The 18,248-nt window shown below is 47.0% G+C and overlaps 1 protein-coding gene and 1 non-coding gene across 11 annotated transcripts in view; one reads left to right on the top strand and one right to left on the bottom strand.

Moving 5' to 3' along the window:
• Window positions 1-18,248, bottom strand: part of TMEM94 (transmembrane protein 94) — an 88,798-nt gene that overhangs the window by 68,724 nt on the left and 1,826 nt on the right. The gene's annotated exons all lie outside the window — the stretch shown is intronic.
• Window positions 17,028-17,129, top strand: LOC123569578 (U6 spliceosomal RNA). Its single transcript, XR_006693400.1, has one exon. It is a non-coding gene; the product is annotated as a U6 spliceosomal RNA (small nuclear RNA).

The raw sequence follows: 18,248 nt of genomic DNA, 5'->3' as shown, positions 1-18,248 counted from the left end.
GGGTTTTGCCACGTTGGCCATGCTGGTCTCAAACTCCTGACCTTGGGTGATCTGTCCGCCTCAGCCTCCCAAAGTGCTGGGATTACAGGCATGAGCCACCACACCCAGCCCATTTATTTATTTTTAAAGGTTAGTCAAGTGAAGCAGTGGGATTGGAGAAGGAACATAAAAATCTGTAACTGGTTGTGATCAACTAGCCGTAAACACCACTGCACTGGGACGAGCCAGGAAATTGGTTGACTAAGGAACGTGTGAGAAAATTTCTAATGTGTTTGATGCAGTTTAATACTTCGGTGTTCTTACAGCTACTGAGGCAGTAGGTGTGCGGGTTACAAACTGTGCCTAGTCAGACAGACCCAAGTTTGAATTCTAGATCTGATACTTCACTGACAAAGGAACTTCTTTCTAAGCCTCAGTTTCCTCGTCTGTAGAAATTGAAGAATGATGGAACTTTCTCGTTGACTTGTTAAATGAGATCATGAACAGAAGATGTGGAGGAAGTGGTCAGCAAAAGGTAGATGAGGTTGTTGTGATGATTAGTTAAATTCAGAGCTAAAAAAAGAGAGAGAAATAAACTCCTGAATTGCAAGAGAAGGAGCTAAGTTAAATTCCACACAGTATTTTACAAGCCTTAGGTTTAAATTTTTTTTCCTTTTTTTTTTTTTTTTTTGAGATGGAGTCTTGCCCTGTTACCCAGGCTAGAGTACAGTGGCGCGATCTTGGCTCACTGCAACCTCCACCTCCTGGGTTCAAGCGATTCTCCTGCCTTAGCCTCCTGAGTAGCTGGGATTAGAGGTGTGTGCCTCCACGCTCAGCTAATATTTGTATTTTTGGTAGAGATGGGGTTTCACCACATTGGCCAGGCTGGTCTCAAACTCCTGACCTCGTGATCCACCCACCTTGACCTCCCAAAGTGCTGGGATTACAGGCTTGAGCCACCGTGCCTGGCCCAGGTTTAAAATTTATTTTGGAAGGCCAGGTGTTGTGGCTCACGCCTGTAATCCCAGCACTTTGGGAGGCTAAGATGGGTGGATCACGAGGTCAGGTTTTCAAGACCAGCCTGGCCAACATGGTAAAACCCCGTCTCTACAAAAATACAAAAATTAGCCAGGCTTGGTGGTGCGCACCTATAATCCCACCTATTGGGGAGGCTGAGGCAGGAGAATCACTTGAACCCAGGAGGCGGAGGTTGCATTGAGCTGAGATAGCGCCATTGCACTCCAGCCTGGGCGACAGGGCAAGACTGCCTCAAAAAAAAAAAAAAAAAAAAAAAAGACATCAAAAGACATAAAGAAGTATACAGTGAAAAATACGTCTCTCTCCCACCCCTGTCTCCTACCTCTTAGGTTTCCTACTCTGAGGCAACTAATATATGAGTATCCTCCCAGAAATTCTCTTTAACTTAAAAACTACCTCCAAGGGAAATTCATGCTGAAGAGCACCGCGATGGGAGCATTCTCACAAATATTTTGCTAAGTATTAAGCAGAACAGTGTGATAATAAAGACAGCTGCCTGTGTGGTCTTGTTGGACCCCGAGTTTAGGGAGTATTTAGACAACATATTTAGTTCTCTGCAGCCTGAGCCAGACTGGATGAAGTCTTTCTAGCTATATTAAGACACGTGGGCTCAGAAAAGCAACATGATTCACAAGCAGAATTTACAGCTCCCAAAGCAGAGAGCCCCTCTCCAGGAGCCGCTTCGCTTCATCTTTCATGAAGGATATCAGGGCGGGGCGAGCCACGCTGGGCTATCTGAACCGTGGACTGTGGTCTCATTCCCGGCATTCCCCGTTTGCCGAGCCCACATTGCCGACATTCCCCTAGGGTTTACATTCTTTTCTTCCCTCCTGGACAGACATACTTGGGGTCACATAGCTTTGCCTTCAGCTGCTAGAGGGTCGCAAGGACAGGGTGGAAGAGACGGTGATCAGAGATTATGTGAAAAGATCAAGGATTCCTTCCTGCATTCTCCCCCTGGCTGCTGGAGTCTAGCTTCTGTTCTGTAAAATGTACAGATCTTATATTTATCTACGATCAACTTGACAAATTTAAACTCGTTGAAGTCCTAGGCACACCTGTTTATTGGATAAACAGGGCTATTTGTGCCACACTGTTAATAGGGTAACTATGTTTATTTATTTATTTTTTGAGACAGGGTCTCACTTTGTCGCCCAGGCTGGAGTCCAGTGACATGATCTCGGCTCACTGAAACCTCTGCCTCCCGGGCTCAAATGATCCTCCTACTTTAGCCTCCCAAGTAGCTAGGACCACCATGCCTGGCTAATTTTTCTCCTTTTTGTAGAGACAGGATTTCGCCATGTTGCCCAGGCTGGTCTCAAACTCCTGGGCTCAAGCGATCCTCCCGCCTCGGCCTCCCAAAGTGCTGGGATTACAGGCGTAAGCTACCACATCTGGCCACTATGTATTATTATAGATTTACAGAGCTTAGATATAATACATTAAATATATTTAGAGAGCTTAGCGAATTCACTGCCTTGCCTCCGACCTCATGCCAAAAAAACAGGTACCTAATCACCTCAACTGAAAGACATTCTGCAACCTCAGCAACACATTCCAGTATTTAATTCTTACGTCAAAAAGGTCCCACTTGATCTAACCTGAATTTGCTAAGCTAGAATTTGTCTGGTTTCCAATAAATAGGGAAAGCAACAGTGGTTGTCTTTCATCACAGTTTGTACTTTAAGATGTTCACTAAGCCTTTGTCCCTTTAATACTAAATGAAAGTGCATTTAAGTTCTTTCATCTTCTATTTGTGTTTATTTATTTATTTTTTTTGAGACAGTGTCTCGCTCTGTTACCCAGGTTGGAGTGCAGTGGCATGGTCTCGGCTCACTGCAACCTCTGCCTCCCGGGTCCTAGCAATTATCATACCTCAGCCTCCCAAGTAGCTTGAGATTACACATGCGCGCCACCACACCTGGCTAATTTTCGTATTTTTAGTAGATATGGGGTTTCGCCATGTTGGCCAGGCTGATCTCAAACTCCTGGCCTCAAGTGATCTGCCCACCTCAGCCTCCCAAAGTGCTGGGATTACAGGCATGAGCCACCGTGCCCGGCCTCTATTTGTGTTCAATTTCTAAGTCCTCAGTTACACGGAGGCCTGTGGTTCAGGCCCCTCCTTTCATGGCCTCCAAACCAGGACAGAATCTGGTGAAGAATTTTCTCTGCACAGAATATCATGAAGGATCCCTCCTGTCTTTCACTCTATTTTCACTTCCCTTGCATCCTACAGGCATTTGGAGCGGCTTCCCTGATTCATCTTCAGCCTGGGTGTATGTAAGCACAGCTATATAAAGCAAAAGGTTTTCCCCATCTGACACAGCTAAATATCAGAGAGAATGAGTAATGACATCCGTTCTGGTTGCTAGGCAGTTCTGGTATTTATAATGATCTTAGCTCAGGATACTTATAGAGATTTAATTTTCCTAAAGACCAAACGCTCATGCTAATTTGGGAGAGGATGGAGATTCGATTTCTTGAGCTGGGCCAAAGATTCAGGAACGGGTTGATGGTTAGCCCCAGAGAAGCTGCCAGCAGAACTTTGAAGCAAGTTGCTTGATTTCTTTGGAGCTCAGAACAGAACAGAACAGAACAGAACAGAGGCGGTATTGGTAAACTTCCGGGGGCTTTGTGACTGAGTGAAGTCTCATAAAACACTCAGCTAGGCCAAAAAAGAGAAGGGATTGGAAAAGCAGAAAGCCTTGGAATTGATTTGCAAGCACTCCTATCTTGTTTGCAAATGAAACAAGCCTCTAGAAAGCAGGAAAATGGACATTCTCAATTACTTCTCACACACCTTACATTATTTATTTATTTATTTTTTTTTTTGAGACGGAGTCTTGCTCTGTAGCCCGGGCTGGAGTGCAGTGGCCGGATCTCAGCTCACTGCAAGCTCCGCCTCCCGGGTTTACGCTATTCTCCTGCCTCAGCCTCCGGAGTAGCTGGGACTACAGGCGCCCGCCACCTCGCCCGGCTAGTTTTTTGTATTTTTAGTAGAGACGGGGTTTCACGGTGTTAGCCAGGATGGTCTCGATCTCCTGACCTCGTGATCTGCCCGTCTCGGCCTCCCAAAGTGCTGGGATTACAGGCTTGAGCCACCGCGCCCGGCCTACACACCTTACATTATTATAGATGAGGACTCTGAGGTTTGCGGAAGTTAGTTGAGAAATGATGCCAAGTGTCCAGCACAGGGCCCGAAAACATAGTCAGTATTCTGTACGAGTTAGTTCTCCTCCTAATTTAATTGCTTGTAATAAGAAGGGTTAAAGACAGGCTTAATGGAGTGGACATTCTAGTTGCCAATTAAAACCCTTAGCTATACTGTCACATAAAACAGCCAGTAAACAGTGTCTGTTACTACCAAAACTATTGGTTTTCATTATGCCACGCTACTTCACCTTCTCCTGTGGTCAGACTGCTCAGAGAGGGGGTTGTTCCCAGTGACAGCCTGGTTCAGGGTGCCCAGATGCCTTGGGGTTGGGGGCTTGAGGTAGGCTTGCATCCTTGCAACCAATCTTGTTCCTCTAGGTTCTAACTGGCAATTAGTGTCATGATCCAGACATACAATAATAATAGCAGTAGTAGTAGTAACTAACCTTTTTTTTAAATTTGAGACTGAGTCTTGTTCTGTTGCCCAGGCTGGAGTGCAACGCTGCAATCTAGGCTCACTGCAGTCTCCACCTTCCAGGTTCAAGCAATTCTCCTGCCTTAACCTCCCAAGTAGCTGGGATTACAGGTGCCTGCCACCACGCATGGCTAATTTTTGTATTTTTCGTAGAGACGGGGTTTCTTTTTTTTTTTTTTTGAGACGGAGTCTCGCTCTGTCGCCCAGGCTGGAGTGCAGTGGCGCGATCTCGGCTCACTGCAAGCTCCGCCTCCCGGGTTCCCGCCATTCTCCTGGCTCAGCCTCCCGAGTAGCTGGGACTACAGGCGCCCACAACCGCGCCCGGCTAATTTTTTGTATTTTTAGTAGAGACGGGGTTTCACCGTGGTCTCGATCTCCTGACCTTGTGATCCGCCCACCTCAGCCTCCCAAAGTGCTGGGATTACAAGACAGGGTTTCATCATGGTAGCCAGGCTGGTCTCGAACTCCTGACCTCAAGTGATCCGCCCGCCTTGGCCTCCCAAAGTGCTGGGATTACAGGCATGAGCCACTGTGCCCCACTGTAGCTAACATTTAAGAACTCGCTGAGGGTTAGACTCTGAGCTAAACACACTGTGTGCATTATTTCCTTTTTGCTCTTAAGACAAAATGTCCATACGTTCAGGATCCTAACCAGAGAGGAAGACATCAGACTTTGCCACTGAGCAATCTAAGTCTGAAAACGTTTTAGAAGTGAAAAGAGAATAAATTCCACAACTTTCTGCCCTTGAGCCATAAAACCAAAAAACAGTCTAGCAGAAAGGGAAGATATGTTTCATAGAAGGCAGAGAAAATGCAGCTTCTGAGTTTATTAAATAAATGGGAAAACATTATTTCTGTTCTCTTGTAACCACAAAGAATTGAAACTTGTGGTTGACCGGGTGCGGTGGCTCACACCTGTAATCCCAGCACTTTGGGAGGCCGAGGTGGGCGGATCACCAGGTCAGGAGATCGAGATCATCCTGGCTAACATGGTGAAACCTTGTCTCTAGTAAAAATACAAAAAATTAGCCGGGCGTGGTGGCAGGCGCCTGTAGTCCCAGCTACTCGGGAGGCTGAGGCAGGAGAATGGCTTGATACCGGGAGGCGGAGCTCCCAGTGAGCCGAGATCGCGCCACTGCACTCCAGCCTGGGCGACAGAGCGAGACTCCATCTAAAAAAAAAAAAAAGAAACTTGTGGTTAACAGAGATTTAGGAGTTGGCAGGGGAGGGAGAGAGCAGTCTTGTTGGGTCCTGAATTCTGTTTTGGTTCCAGGGAAATAGGGTTTCCATTGCATTGGTGCAACAGGATATTTCCTCCACGCTCCATCAAACAACGTTTCCTGGCACTCCTAGTGCGGCGAGTCCGGGCAGCGAGGTCGAATCCATTTTTGGAGCCAAAGTACTGCATTCCTTTACAGTTAGTTAGTTTTACAACCGCCTCTGAAGAAGCGCTTGCCTGTCTCGAGTGACATCTAATGGCAACCAAGGGAAGTGCCCGCTTTTCCATCCTATGTAAGGATCACCCTAGAAATGCCACACTCCTTGTCACAACAGAAGCCTCTTGATCCTTTCCCTCACTAATTACCCTGTAGTTGATGACGACATGTAGGGCTGACAACATGAGCAAGTAGAAGTTATTCCACTTGCTAATTAGAACTGTGAAGTATGCTTTCATGTAAAATGCGAAACCACCGACTTACATTTGAAAGCTCCCAAATCCCAGCCTCAGCAGTGATCGTCCTGGGTAAGTCACTTGTCCACCAGGGGTACACCTGCTTAGCTACAGGCTGGAGTGGAATGTTTTCTCTCTAAAGGGGCCTTAAAACATTTTTTTTCTTTTTCTTTTTTTTTTTTTTTTTTTGAGAGAGAGTCCCCCTCTGTCACCCAGGGTGGAGTGCAATGGTGCGATATCAGCTCACTGCAACCTCTGCCTCCCAGGTTCAAGTGATTCTCCTGCCTCAGCCTCCCCAGTAGCTGGGATTACAGGTACCCGCCACAACATCCAGCTAATTTTTGTATTTTTAGTAGAGACGGGGTTTTACCATATTGGCCAGGCTGGTCTTGAACTCCTGACCTTGTGATCCACCCACTTCAGCCTCCCAAAGTGCTGGGATTACAGGCATGAGCCACCGCTCTGGACCATTACTTTTTCTTTTCTTTTCTTTTTTTGGGGGACAGAGTTTCACTCTTGTTGCCCAGGCTGGAGTGCAGTGGCGCCATCTCGACTCACCGCAACCTCCGCCTCCTGGGTTCAAGTGATTCTCCTGCCTCAGCCTTCCAAGTAGCTGGGATTACAGGCATGTGCCACCACGCCCGGCTGTATTTTTAGTAGAGACAGGGTTTCTCCATGTTGGCCAGGCTGGTCTCGAACTCCTGACCTCAGGTAATCCGCCTGCCTTGGCCTCCCAAAGTGCTGGGATTACAGGTGTGAGCCACTGTGCCTGGCCTGCCATTATTTTTTCCATAAAGCTTTAAGGCACTGGTCACAGTGCCTTAATCCCAACACTGTAATCCCAACATTTTGTGAAGCCAAGGTGGGCAGATCCCTTGAGCCTAGGAGTTCGAGACCAGCCTGGGCAACATGGATAAACCCCGTCTTTAATAAAAATACAAAAATTAGCAGGGCGTGGTCATGAGCACCTGTTGTCCCAGCTACTAAGGAGGGTAAGGCAGGTGACAGAGGGAGACCCTGTCTCAAAAAAATATAAGAAGAAGAATAAAATAAATAATGGCCATAATCTACAAAGTGTTTTGAGATCATTGGGTGACTGGGAACACAGTTACGCTCAGGAGAGAACAGCTAAAAGATACTGTCTGAGAAGCTTTTAATAACTATAAGAATGGTGGATCCAAGTGGAATCGTTAAGACGAAGAAAGGGAAAATTGAGAGGAGAATGTCTAAAAGGTAGTAATTAAGAAAAAAAAATTTTCTGAGATGGAGTTTCACTCTTGTTGCCCAGGCTGGGGTGCAATGGCGGGATCTCAGCTCACCGCAACCTCCGCCTCCCGGGTTCAACTTACTCTCCTGCCCCAGTCTCCCAAGTAGCTGGGATTACAGGCATGTGCCACCACACCTGGCTAATTTTGTATTTTTAGTCGAGATGGGGTTTCTCCATGTTGGTCAAGCTGGTCTCGAACTCCCGAACTCAGATGATCTGCCCGCCTCAGCCTCCTAAAGTGCTGGGATTACAGATGTGAGTTACCACACCTGGTCAATTAAGAAACATTTTACACTTTTGATATGCATAATCTTTTTTTTTTTTTTTTTTTTGAGAAATGGGATCTCACTGCATTGCCCAGACTGGTCTCAAATTTCTGGGCTCAAGAGATCCTCCTGCTTTGACCTCCCAAAGTGCAGGGATTACAGGTGTGAGTCACCACGCCCAGCCAATATGCATTGTCTTATTTTGTTTCATTTTCATGTCAACTCTGTTTTGAGATTTATTATTATTATTATTGTTATTATTTTGAGATGAAGTCTCACTCTGTTGCCTAGGCTGGACTGCATTGGCGTGATCTTGGCCCACTGCAATCTCCATCTCCTAGGTTCAAAGGATTCTCCTGCCTCAACCTCCCAAGTAGCTGAAATTACAGGTGCCCACCACCACGACCAGCTAATTTTTTTGTATTTGTAGTAGAGACAGGGCTTCACCATGTTGGCACCACGTTGGCCAGGCTGGTGTCAAACCCCTGACCTCAAGTGATCCACCCTCCTTAGCCTCCCAAAGTGCTGGGATTACAGGCATGAGCCACTGTGCCCGGACTGTTTTGAGATATACTATTATTGACACTTTTCTAGATGAAGAAATTAAGTCACAAACAAGTGACAAGACATGTCACAAATTCCTTAGTCAGCACTGGGAACCAGCTGGCTGGCACTGGAAGCATCTCTCCTACATTAAATCCTGTTCTTATTTCACTGTGTCTCTCTGGTCGGTCCTCCAGTGCTCAAGCTGTAAACCTGGATGTCGTCCTGCTTCTCACTCGCTCCCACTCACCTCTCACTTCCAACCCTGCTGCCTGTGTTTTCTCCCTCCAGTAATATCTCAGGTCCACCCATCCCATGGCATCTCCAATGCCTCCGACGGAGATCAAGGTGGATCTCTAATCCACCTTCTTGGTTCAAGTCCACTTAGATGGTTAAAACAGGCTTCTAAATTTGTAATTAGGCCGAGTGTCGTGACTCACTCCTGTAATCCTAGCACTTTGCGAGGCCGAGGTGGGTGGATCACCTGAAGTCAGGAGCTCGAGACCAGCCTGGCCAACCTGGTGAAACCCCGTCTCTACTAAAAATACAAAAATTAGCTGGGCATGGTGGTGGGTGCCTGTAGTCCCAGCTACTCAGGAGGCTGAGGCAGGAGAATCACTTGAACCCAGGAGGCAGAGGTTGCAGTGAGCTGAGACTGTGCCATTGCACTCTAGCCTGGGCCACAGAGCGAGACTCCATCTCAAAAAAAAAAAAAAAGTCATTAAATCATATTTGTTTACTAGCTTGTTGCTTGTTGTTCACCTTTCCTCATATGATTGTAAGCTCCGAGAGGGCAGGAACCCTGTCCTTTTATTTATTTTTTTATTTATTAGATAGGGTCTCACTCTGTTGCCCAGGATGGAGTGCAGTGGTGCAATTTTCGCTCACTGCAACTTTGACCTCCAGGGCTCACGCAGTCCTCCTACCTTGGCCTCCTGAGTAGCTGCAACTACAGGTACGCACCACCATACTTGGCTAATTTTTGTGTTTTTAGTAGAGATGGGGTTTCACCATGTTGCCCAGGCTGGTCTCAAACTCTTGAGCTCAAGGGATCCACCCACCTTGGCCTCCCAAAGTGCTGAGATTACAGGCGGAGTCACTGCGCCCTGGCCCAACTCTGTCCTTTTTAATTCACTCATGCATCCCTAGTGCCTGGTGGTGTGCCTGGCTCATAATGCACATTCAGTATATGTTTGTTGAATGAATGAGTGAGAGAAAATGTACTAATTCAGCAATTCCATAGTCTATTAAAATACTGATGCTGAGGGTGTGATAGCTCATGCCTATAATTTCAGCTACACAGGAAGCTGAGATGGGAGGATTGCAAGACCAGCTTGAGCAACATAGTGAGACCGTGTTTCTAAAAATAAAAATAAAATGAATTAGTTGGGTGTGATGGTGCACTCTTGTAGTCCTAGCTACTCGGGAGGTTAAGATGGGAGGATCATTTGAGCCCAGGAGTTAGAGGCTTCAGTGAGCTATGATTACGCCACTGCACTCCAGCTTGGCTACAGAGCAAGACATTGTCTCCAAAAATAAAAAATAAAATACTGATGTTTAGGCTCCAACCCCAGAGATTCTGATTTATCTGAGATGGGGCCAGATATCAATATTTTTAAAATTTAATATTGGCTGGTCGTGGTGCCTCACACCTGGAATCCCAGCACTTTGGGAGGCCAAGGCAGGTGGATCATTTGAGCTCAGGAGTTCAAGACTAGCCTGGGAAATATGGCAAAACCTCATTTCTACAAAAATTACAAAATGATGAGCGGGGCATGATGGCATGAGCCTGTAGGAGGCTACTTAGCTACCCAGCTACTTAGGAGGTTAAAATGGAAGGATCACCTGAGCCTAGGAGTTCAAGGTTACATTGAGCCATGATTGCAGCACTAAACTCCAGCACACGCAGTAGAATGAGGCCCTGTCTCAAAAACAATTTTTAGGTTTTTTGGGTTTTTTTGGGCTTTTTTTTTGAGACAGAGTTTTGCCCTTGTTGCCCAGGCTGGAGTACAGTGACGTGATCTCGGCTCACTGCAACCTCCACCTCCTTCATTCAAGCGATTCTCCTCCCTCAGCCTCCCAAGTAGCTGGGATTACATCACCCACCACCATGCCCAGCTAATTTTTTGTATTTTTAGTAGAGACAGGGTTTCATCATGTTGGCTAAGCTGGTCTTAAACTCCTAACCTCAGGTGACCCACCTGCCTCGGCCTCTAAAAGTGCTGGGATTATAGGCGTGAGCAACTGCACCTGGCCATCAAAACCAAATTTTTTTAAATTTTAATATTTTTGGGATTTTTTTTTTGAGACAGAGCCTTGCTGTGTCACCCAGGCTGAGTGCAGTGACACGATCTCCACTCACTGCAAACTCTGCCACCTGGGTTCAGGAGATTCTCCTGCCTCAGCCTCCTGAGTAGCTGGGATTACAGGCACGTGCCACCACGCCTGGCTAATTTTTTGTATTTTTAGTGGAGACATGCCTGTAATCTCAGCACTTTGGGAGGCTGAGGTGGGCAGATCACTTGAGCCCAGGAGTTTGAGACCTGTAGGAGGCGGCTCCTGAGTTGAGTGGTGAAGGACAGAGAGGAGCCAGCTAAAGATGGGGAAGGCAAGGAGAGGAGGCATTCGAGCCCAAAGGAGTAGTCTACACACAGTAAACGAGTTATAGAGCTATTCGAGAAACTGTAAATAGTTCAAAAGAGCGGGGACAAAGAATTCAAAAGGTGGTTAGGCTAAGAGTTGAGGCCACTTGTAGAAGATATTTACAACTTTTAGAAAAAGGGGTTGAGGCTGGAGTTTTCATCAGGGGCCAGCCATGGAGGGACATATGGGGCATGCTGAGGACTTTGGACCTTATCTGTGACCTCCATCCCCATTCTATTTGTGTTTTAGGAAGTCCGCTCTGGTTCCAAGGTAGAGGGGACCAGGATGATTGGCGGGGACCAGGATGATTAGTTAGCAGGTTAGAGCAGCCACCCAAGAAGGATGGTGGCATGGGTTAGGTCAGGTGACGGAAATGGGGCCAGGAGGCCGGGCGCAGTGGCTCCTGTAATCCCAGCACTTTGGGAGACTGAAGTGGGAGGACTGTTTGCGGCCAGGAATTCAAGACCAGCCTGGGCAACATGGCGAAAGCCCATCTCTACAAAAAATACAAAAATTAGCCACATGTGGTGCTGCACACTTGTAGTCCCAGCTATTCTCGGGGGCTTAGGTGGAAGGATCACCTGAGCCCAGGGAAGGTTGAGGATGCAGTGAGGCAAGATTGTCCCACTGTAATCCTGCCTGGGAAACAGCGTGAGGCTATGAGAAAAGAAAGAAGAGAAGAAAAAAAAGAAAGAAAGAAAGAAAGAAAGAAAGAAAGAGAGAGAGAGAGAGAAAGAAAGAAAGGGAGGGAGGGAAGGAGGGAGGAAGGAAGGAAGGAGGGAAGGAGGGAGGAAGGAAGGAAGGAAGGAGAAAGAAAAAAGAGAGAAGGAAGAAGGGGAAGGGAGGAAGGGAAGGAAGGAAGGAAAAGAAAGAGAAAGAAAAGGGAGGGAAGGAGGGAGGGAAGGAAGGAGGGAGTGGGGGAAGGAAGGAAGGAAGGAAAAGAAACAAAGAAAGAAAAAGAAAGAAGAGAAAAGAAAAGAAAAAAAGAGGAAGAAAGAAGGCCAGGTGCAGTGGCTCACGCCTGTAATCCCAGCACTTTGGGCAGCCGAGGCAGGTGGATCACCTGAGGTCAGGAGTTCGAGACCAGCCTGGCCAACACGGCGAAACCTCGTCTCTACCAAAAAATACACAAATTAGGGGCCGGGTGCGGTGGCTCATGCCTGTAATCCCAGCACTTTGGGAGGCCGAGGCAAGTGGATCACCTGAGATTGGGAGTTCGGAATCAGCCTGACCAAAATGGAGAAATCCCGTTTCTACTAAATATAAAAAATTAGCCAGGCATGGTGGTGCATGCCTATAATCCCAGCTACTCAGGAGGCTGAAGCAGGAGAATCGCTTGAATCCAGGAGGCAGAGATTGTGGCAAAGTGGGTTCAAGCCATTGCACTCCAGCCTGGGCAACAAGAGTGAAACTGCATCCCAAAAAATAATAATAATACTACACCAATTAGCTGGGTGTGATGGCGGGCACCTGCAATCCCAGCTACTTGGGAGACTGAGGCAGGAGAATCACTTGAACCCAGGAGGCAGAAGTTGCAGTGAGCTGAGATTGTGCCATTGCACTCCAGCCTGGGCAACAGAGCAGGACTCTGTCTGACAGAGAGAGAGAGAGAGAAAGATAAAGAGAGAGAGAGGAAGGAAAGAAGGGAAAGAAAGGAAGAAAGGAGAAAAGAGGAAGAGAGAGAGAAAGAAAGAAAAAGAAAGAAAGAGGGAGGGAGGGAAGGAAGGAAGGGAGGGAGGGAGGGAGGGAGGGAGGGAGGAAGGAAGGAAAAGGTGGCCAGGATGTTGAAGAGGGGTCACAGCACTTGGTCTCATTGGTAAGCTCAGCATCAGAGGGAACACTGGAAGCCTGAGAAGAGTACACAGCCTTGGCTCACAACTTAAGTGAAGGAAATTCTAGATGAGAACCTCCAAGATCAATTGGGCAAGGGAGCATAGAATTTCAAATGCCCAATTTTAGGCTGTCACTGGCTGTTACTGGGTACCTAGTGCTTTCCACTAAAGAGAAGCTTGGAAATATGGGCTCAGGATGACCCTGAGAGGGTCTTGAGCCAGGTTTTAAGGGAGGGAGGCTTACTGTCAGGCTGGGTTTGTATCCAAGGTTAGGTAAATTTCAGGGCAATGTCCAGATTTTACCTGCAGGTGGCAGCCCCGTAACTCACTGAAAACAAAGCCTGAAGCCCTTTCCGACGACTAAAAACCCCCAAGGAAAACAGAGACTTTTTTGGTAATTTTGTGCATTATGAAGCTACTGATGCAGTCCGTTTGTAATTAGCAAGTTTCGCTACAGTGACAACAGGTTTTCATACCAGGGTGTGACTTTCACTTTACAACTTGCCTCTTGTTCCAATTTCTTTCCATTATTTAACACTAGCCATACACATATTCAAAACACTGCTGCCTCTAATATGTTTTTTTCTCGGTGTAGAATGATCTTGGGCAATGTTGTCTCAAGTTTCTGAGTCTGTGTCTGTGAGAAAAAAAATTTATCAAAAAGACAATATAACAAATGTTGACTTCAAAAAAAAAAGTCACCCACGAACCTACCATTTTAACACATATTATTTTTACATTTAAATGTTCCCTTCCAAATCTGGTTCCCATGCATATGCTTTTACACGGACATACTCAATGTCTGTTTTTATCAATGCTGTATTTTAAAAGGAAATACATAACTTTTTTTTTTTCCTGTTCTCTTAGGCATCTACTCTTTTCTGAGATCTCACCCACTTCCTTAGCTTTAAATATCACCATGGCACAGAAAAGCAGCTACATTTCAGTCTCTGGTCAGCCTGTATTATTCATTCATCTGTCCATCCATTTATTCACTGCATACACTGTGCTGGGTACCGGGAATACAAATGTGAAAAAGTGGCCCTGTCTGTTTGGGAGCTTGTAGACCACTGTGGGGAGAAGTGCTGGGGGAGAATGGGTGAATGATTCATGATGCAATGAAATTGTAGGTATGGTGGGAATTTTTTTTTTTTTTTTTTTTTTGAGACAAGGTCTTGTTCTGTCACCCAGGCTGAATGCAGTGACACAATCATGCCTCACTGTAGCCGCCACCTCCCAGGCTCAGATGATCCTCCTACCTCAGCCTCCTGAGTAGCTCCCAGCTACAGGTGTTCGCCACCCTGCCCAGCTAATTTTTGTATTTTTAGTAGAGGTGGGGTTTCACCATGTTGCCCAGGTTGGTCTTGAACTCCTGCACTCAACTGATCCACCCACCTCCACCTCCTAAAGTGAGATGTGAGCCACCGTGCCCAACCTACTGTGGAAATTTTGAAGAAGAAAACTAACTTAGGGACCTAGAGGAAGGGGAGAAGGCCGACTGAACAGAGGAAATTGCATGTGTAAAGATATGGACACTCAAAGGATCATGGTACCTTCCGGAAACCACAAGTGGGTTAGTATTGGTGGAGTGTGTGTTGCTGGAGACTGAGAAGGTGGCACTGGCTGGAAGGGCCAGATCTTTAAGGGCCTTGTAAGGGACTTGAGACAGTAGGTGGTAAATGTCTTAGTTCCAATTGGTTTTCTACTCTGCAGCCAGAGTGACGAAATACCTGGAAGATAAATATTTGACCATGGCCGGCTCCTGCTTCAGTATTCCATAGAGTCAAGTCTCAAGTCTTTAGCAATAATGGAAAGGTAGGCGCAGTGGCTCATGCCTGTAACCCCAGCACTTTAGGATGCTGAGGTGGGAGGATCAAGAGTTCAAGACCAGGCTAGCAACAAAGTGAGACTCCTCTTTTCTACAAAAAATAAAAAAATTAGTCTGGGCACGGTGGCTCATGCCTGTAATCCCAGCACTGTGGGAGGCCAATGTGTGTGGATCACCTGAAGTCAGGAGTTCGAGACCAGCCTGGGCAACATGGTGATACACCATCTCTACTGAAAATATGAAAATTATCCAGGCGTGGTAGCAGGCGCCTGTAGTCCCAGCTACTGGGGAGATTGAGGCAGGAGAATTGCTTCAACCTGGGAGGTGGAGGTTGCAGTGAGCCAAGATGGTGCCACTCCATTCCAGCCTGGGTGACAACAAGACTCTGTCTCAAACAACAACAACAACAAAAATTAGTCGGGCATGGTGATGGTGCATGCCTATGGTCCCAGCTACATGGGAGGAGGTTTTTTTGTTTTTTTTTTTGAGACGGAGTCTTGCTCTGTCGCCCAGGCTAGAGTGCGGTGGCACGATCTTGGCTCACTGCAAGCTCTGCCTCCTGGGTTCACGCCATTCTCCTGCCTCAGCCTCCCCAGTAGCTGGGACTACAGGCGCCCGCCACCATGCCTGGCTAATTTTTTGTATTTTTAGTAGAGACGGGGTTTCACTGTGTTAGCCACGATGGTCTCAATCTCCTGACCTTGTGATCCACCCTCCTTGGCCTCCCAAAGTGCTGGGATTATAGGCGTGAGCCACTGCGCCCAGCCGAGGATTGAGTTCAGGAGGTTGAGGCTGGCTGCAGTGAGTTGTGATCACACCACTGTACTTCAGCCTGGGCAACACAGCAAGATCCTATCTCAAAAAAAAAAAAAAAAGAAAGAAAGAAAAGCAAAGGCCCTTCATGAGCCTCTTCAGCTGCTTCACCCATATGCCACATCCTTCCTTGTCCCAGCTATTGGCTTCCTTTTGTCCTTGCTTACTGTCTGGCCTTCACACTTGCTGCTCCTTTCTTCCTCTTAGGCTAACCAGGGTCTCAGCTTAAAGTCCACTTCCTCTGCCTTCCCTCATAGTGGATGAGGTCAGGTCCCCTGCTGTACGCTCCCAAAGTCACCAGCACTATCCTGGTCAAATTCTCAGAGACATGTCTTCCCCTTCAGGCTGCAGACTCTGTGAAAGGTTGTCCTCCTCTCTAGAGAGTAGATGCTTTAGGCTGGGCGTGGTGGCTCACACTTGTAATCCTAGCACTTTGGGAGGCCAAGGCGGGCAGACTGCCTGAGCCCAGGAGTATCACCAACCTAAGCAACATGGTGATACCTGTCTCTACTAAAAACACAAAAATTGAGCCAGGCGTGGTGGTGTGTGCCGGGTACTGGGGGGCTGAGGCAGGAGGATCTCTTGAGGCTAGGAGGTTGAGGTTGCAGTGAGCCCTGATCGTGCCACTGCACTCCAGCCTGGGCAACAGAGTGAGACCCTGTCTCAATAAATAAACAAATACATATACACATATATACATACATAACACAAAAAATTAGCTGGGCATGGCGGCACATGCCTGTAGTCCTGGCTACTCGGGAGGCTCAGGTGGGAGTATTACCTGAGCCTGGGAAGTCAAGGCTGCAGTGAGCTGAGGTCACTCACTCCAGCCTGGGTGACAAGAGTGAGACCCTGTCTCAAAAACAATAAAACAAACAAAGACAGTAGAAGCTTAGTTAATATTAGTGAAGAAAAGGAATGAATCCATCAAGCTTTTCTTTTCTTTTTTTGAGACAGAGTCTAGCTCTGTCACCCAGGTTGGAGTACAGTGGCATGATCTTGGCTCACTGCAACCTCTGCCTTCTGGGTTCAAGCGATTCTCCTGCCTCAGCCTCCTGAGTAGCTGGGATTATAGGCACGTGCCACCACGCCCAGCTAATTTTTGTATTTTTAGTAGAGATGAGGTTTCACCATGTTGGCCAGGCTGGTCTCGAACTCCTGACTTCAAGTGATCCACCTGCCTTGGCCTCCCAAAATGCTGGGATTACAGGCGAGAACCACTGCGCCTGGCTTATCAAGCTTTTCAACAGCATACTGGATATTTCCACCTGCATGTCTCCTGGAATGCTGAATTCTGCATTTCCAAAAATGAGTCATCATCATGTTGGGGCTCAGAGAATGATACCCCAAAGTATGCTCCTCTGGCATTCTGAGCACTTTTGAATGAAAGAAAATTGGAAGGACTTACAAGCTGCCTCAGAACCAAGGACTTTTTAAACTCTCGTTTCACCACCCCACGTGCATGCAGGGGCTGAAAGTTCCCTTAACTGACCAGGAAACCAAAAGAAATTCAATTGTGTACTTCTTTGGGAGCACATATACTAAAATTGGAATGATACAGAGATTAGCATAGCCCCTGAGCAAGAAGACATGCAAATTTGTGAAGGAATCCATTTAAAAAAAAAAAAAAAAAAAGAGCGGGTACGGTGGCTCACACCTGTAATCCCAGCAGTTTGGGAGGCCAAGGCGGGCGGATCACCTGAGGTCGGGAGTTCGAGACCAGCCTGACCAACAGGAGAAGCCCCATCTTTACTAAAAATACAAAATTAGCCAGGCGTGGTGGCACATGCCTGTAATCCCAGCTACTCAGGAGGCTGAGGCAGGAGCATCACTTGAACCTGGGAGGCGGAGGTTGCGGTGAGCCAAGATCGCGCCATTGCACTCCAGCCTGGGCAACAAGAGCGAAACTCCATCTCAAAAAAAAATAGATGCAACTGTCTTAAAATTTCCTCCCTAGGACTCTCATCAAATAACCAGGAAATATTAACTACCAGAGAAGAGACAATACTAAAAGTTGTCACCACATAAAAAGTTGTCACCACATGCAAACAGACATGTCCTCTCCTGAGGACATCTCCTCTCCTGAGGACAGCTGAGATTATCTAGGAGACTTTATCTGCATAGTAAGACAACCTTCAGGAAGGTGCACCTCACCTTCCTGAAATTTGTCACAACCTCCAGCTCCCAGAGCTCAGAGGAACTTTGTCCTAGGCCATTGTCTGGGCTCATTCCTTTTACCTAAAAATCACTGACTACCTCGCAGTATTGCCGACCTCCCCTCATCTCCCTCTCCTCTATAAAGATGGTGCTCTTTAAGCTTCAGTCACCTGGCTCTTCTCTGAGTCTCATATTCTGTATGGCAACCATGCACACTGCATGTCAGTAAATTTGTATGTGGCTTTTCCTGTTAATCTATTTCCAGTTTATTTCAGCAGACTCAAACTGTAAGAGGGGAAGGGAAAAATTCCCTTCACCCCTACAATCATCTCCTCACCTGCCCTTCCCTGTTCTCTGTGCCCGCCCCCTCCAGTCAGCTATGCCTCTTGACTGGCAAATTTCTGTGTTCTGCCCGTTACCCAGGCCCACTCAAAACAAAAAACTGCAACTCTTCCCTCACGTCTTCCTCTCTGCTTAGCAGCCAAGTCCCTCCCTTCCATTTCTATTTTTTTCTGGCTGCTATTTTAGAACAAAGTGGCATAGTGGGGGAAAAAAACATGGATTTTAGAACAAGACAGGCCT

The sequence above is a fragment of the Macaca fascicularis genome, chromosome 16 (genome assembly GCF_037993035.2).
Source record: "Macaca fascicularis isolate 582-1 chromosome 16, T2T-MFA8v1.1".
NCBI lineage: Eukaryota > Metazoa > Chordata > Mammalia > Primates > Cercopithecidae > Macaca > Macaca fascicularis.
This window is presented reverse-complemented; position numbering and strand designations above follow the sequence as displayed.